This window comes from Babylonia areolata, chromosome 20 (genome assembly GCF_041734735.1).
Source record: "Babylonia areolata isolate BAREFJ2019XMU chromosome 20, ASM4173473v1, whole genome shotgun sequence".
Lineage (NCBI taxonomy): Eukaryota > Metazoa > Mollusca > Gastropoda > Neogastropoda > Buccinidae > Babylonia > Babylonia areolata.
This window is the reverse complement of record NC_134895.1, coordinates 40,618,816-40,622,863: the sequence shown is the minus strand read 5'-3', so window position 1 is coordinate 40,622,863 and position 4,048 is coordinate 40,618,816.

The following is a 4,048-nucleotide window of genomic DNA, read 5'->3' as shown; positions in this document are numbered from 1 at the left end:
ATCTTGGTCATCCACTGCATCCGTGCTCATCCTCCAGTCGTCTCGACTTAGTCTTGCCACTGGAAATTGGTGGACCCGGACGAGAGAGTGAGGTCGACGTTGCGCAACTCCTCTTCACTTTAAACAAACTCATCGCGCAAGTCATCAGTCATCCAAAATGACCTTTCATCCTTCATCATTTCATCACCCCCAAGTCCTGTGGCGACAGGCGAGCGACGAAACGACAGGTGTGGGTACACTGGCAGTCGCAGCCGCAGACCTGCACGCAGGCGGCTCAGGCCATAGGGTCGTTCTTCGTCGACAGGAGCAGCGATGGAGCTCGGCAGCCGTCTGAGCGTCTGAGCAGCCCTCTTTAGGAATGCACTGCTCACCTCCCTGGCATGAGGAAGGGGCTAGAAAAGGTGCCCTAAAAATTGCCTGCTCCATATCACCCTGGCCAGCATACCGCGGCTGGCGGGGACCCTACATCAGCGGTCGAAACAAAGAGAAAGAAAAGAAAAAAACAAGGATCGTTCCTCTCACCATTGGTGCTTGGAACATAAGGACTCTCCTGGACAGAGATAACGCGGACAGACCCCAAAGGAGAACAGCACTAGTTGCATCCGAACTCGCCAGATACAACATCGACATCGCAGCCTTGAGTGAGACTCGGCTTGCAGGCGAAGGCGAGCTCTGTGAACGGGGATCTGGTTACACCTTCTTCTGGAGTGGACGAGGAAGCAAAGAGCGACGTGAGGCTGGCGTTGGTTTTGCAGTAAAAACAGCACTTGTCAGCAAGCTAGCTGGAATCCCAAAGGGAGTCAACGATAGGCTTATGACCATGAAACTCCCACTGGCATCTGGCCAGAAGCACCTCACCATTGTCAGTGCCTACGCCCCAACCATGACCAACCCGGATGAAGTGAAGGCGAAGTTCTACGAGGACCTTCACTCTGTCATTGCTGCCATCCCTAAAGCAGACAAGCTCATCATTCTTGGGGACTTCAATGCTAGAGTTGGCTCTGACTACATCTCCTGGGATGGAGTGATTGGAAAGCACGGTGTGGGCCACTGCAACCCAAATGGATTGCTTTTGCTTCAGACCTGTGCAGAGCACGAACTGCTGATAACCAACACAGTTTTCTGCCTCCCTACCCGTAACAGGACGTCATGGATGCACCCTCGCTCAAAGCATTGGCATCTCATCGATTATGTCATCGTCAGGAAAAGGGATAGGCAAGATGTACGTGTAACAAAGACCATGTGCGGCGCCGAGTGTTGGACAGACCATCGCCTTGTAGTCTCGAAGCTGAATATTCGAATCCAACCCAAGAGACGCCCCCAAGGCCAGAAGGCTCCAAAACGGCTCAACATCGCTAAGCTGAAAAGCATCACCATCAAACAGTCCTTTGTGGAGCTGCTGGAAGATCGTCTGGAATCCGCCTCTCTGGACAACCAGAATGTGGAGTCTGACTGGAGGACCCTGCGTGAGCTGATCTATAGTACAGCTTCAGAGACCCTTGGACCCATGACCAGAAAGCACAAAGACTGGTTTGATGAAAACTGTGATGAAATCAAGCAGCTTCTGGATGAGAAACGCCGTCTGCATCAAGCCCACCTGAGCAACCCAAAGTCCACATCAAAAAAAGATGCATACAATGCCATCCGCAGGACTGTTCAGCAAAAGTTACGCCAGATGCAGGATAAGTGGCTGAGTGACAAAGCTGATGAGATCCAGGGATATGCTGACAGGCACGATATGAAGAGGTTCTATGATGCCTTAAAAGAAGTCTATGGTCCCACATCCTCAGGATCATCCCCCCTCCTCAGTGCAGATGGGAATACCTTGATCACCGAGAAGGAGAACATTCTCGAACGATGGGCTGAGCACTTCAACAGTGTCTTAAATCGCCCTTCCTCCATAAATGATGAAGCCATAGACCGTCTCCCACAAGTCCCCACCAACGAAGCACTGGACGATCCGCCAACACTTCTTGAGACCCAGAAAGCAATCCGTCTGCTATCCAGTGGCAAAGCACCTGGCTCAGACTCCATACCAGCAGAGGTCTACAAGGATGGAGGCACTGTGCTGACTGAGAAGCTTCATCAGCTGTACTCACTCATGTGGAAAGAAGAGACGATCCCCCAGGATTTCAAAGATGCATCTATCATTCACTTGTACAAGCGAAAGGGGAACCGGCAAGCCTGTGATAACCATCGGGGCATTTCCTTGCTCTCCATCGCAGGCAAGATACTTGCCAGGATCCTACTTAACCGCCTCACAGCACACCTTGACCAAGGTCATTTGCCTGAGAGCCAATGTGGATTCCGGAAAGAGCGCGGAACCACTGACATGGTGTTTGCTGCAAGGCAGCTGCAAGAGAAATGTCAGGAGCAAAATGCTGATCTGTTCTCCACCTATGTCGACCTCACTAAGGCCTTCGACACCGTGAGTAGAGAGGGACTGTGGAAGATCATGGCCAAGTACGGATGCCCTCGGAAATTTATTTCCTTGGTCAGCCAATTCCATGAAGGCATGCAGGCTCGAGTCCAGGACAATGGTGAAACATCTGCTCCTTTTGCTGTCACAAATGGTGTCAAGCAAGGCTGCGTCCTGGCTCCAACGCTGTTCAGCCTCATGTTCTCTGCAATGCTTACTGATGCCTTCAGAGATGGCGATGTTGGAATCGGCCTAAAGTACCGAACAGATGGCAAGCTGTTTAACCTCAGAAGGCTTCAAGCAAAAACGAAGGTCATGACAGACATCATCAGAGACTTTTTGTTTGCTGATGATTGTGCCCTCAACGCTGGATCTGAAGCTGACATGCAACTCAGCGTCGACAAGTTTGCCACTGCCAGCAGGAACTTCGGCCTTACCATCAGCACGAGGAAAACTGAAGTTCTCCATCAGCCAGCCCCAGGGAAACCCTACGTTGAGCCCAACATCACAGTCAACGGTCAGAGACTCAGTGCGGTGGAGCGGTTCACATACCTTGGCAGCACACTGTCACGAAATGCGACCATCGACGATGAAGTGAACGTCAGGATTGCAAGAGCAAGCGCAACTTTTGGTAGACTCAGTGCAAATGTCTGGAACAGAAGAGGCATTAGTCTTGAGACCAAGCTAAAGGTCTACAGAGCAGTAGTTCTCCCCACACTACTGTACGCCTGCGAAACTTGGACAGTGTACCAACGACATGCCAAGAAGCTGAACCACTTCCACACAACATGCCTAAGGAAGCTACTGAACATCAAGTGGCAAGACAAGACACCAGACACAGAGGTGCTCGCAAAAGCCACCCTTCCCAGCATCTTCACCATCCTGATGCAGTCCCAGCTTCGCTGGGCTGGACACGTGGCGCGCATGCCAGACCATCGGCTGCCCAAAAGGCTCTTCTATGGCGAGCTGCAACAAGGGAAGAGATCACACGGAGGTCAGAAGAAGCGCTTCAGAGATACTCTGAAAGTCTCTCTGAAAGCGTTTGATATCAACCCTGACTCCTGGGAGGAATCTGCAGTGGACCGTGACAAATGGCGCGCTGCTGTGCACAAAGGCGCCAGGTTGTGCGAGGCCAACAGGACTGCTGCAGCTGTTGAGAAGAGGCAGGCCAGAAAGTCACGGGCAAACAAGCTCCCTGACAATGACATGCCTGTCTTTGTCTGCCTCAACTGTCAGCGAACATTTCGTGCGCAGATTGGACTATTCAGCCATCTGCGCACTCACAGATAGATTCATGAGCATCCTTCCCCCCACCCCACCACCACCCTCCCCCCATCCCCCATCTGGATGACAACGATGGTCATCATCGATCTCGATGGACACACCACCACCACACTCAGTGGTTCGTTGTCACGTAGGTGCATGCCGCGGCGTACACGGTTGTTGCTTTTTTTTGTGTCAGTTTTCAGTTGTTGTTTTTTTTGTTTGTTTGTTTGTTGTTGTTTTTTCGTTGTTGTTCAATTGGCCGTGGCTGTATACTGCCAGTATTTAAGAAAAAAAAAGTGATAGAAGATATCCCTTCAGCTCGACTGAATTAATATAATGTTGCTTGATTGTAGTTGTGATTAG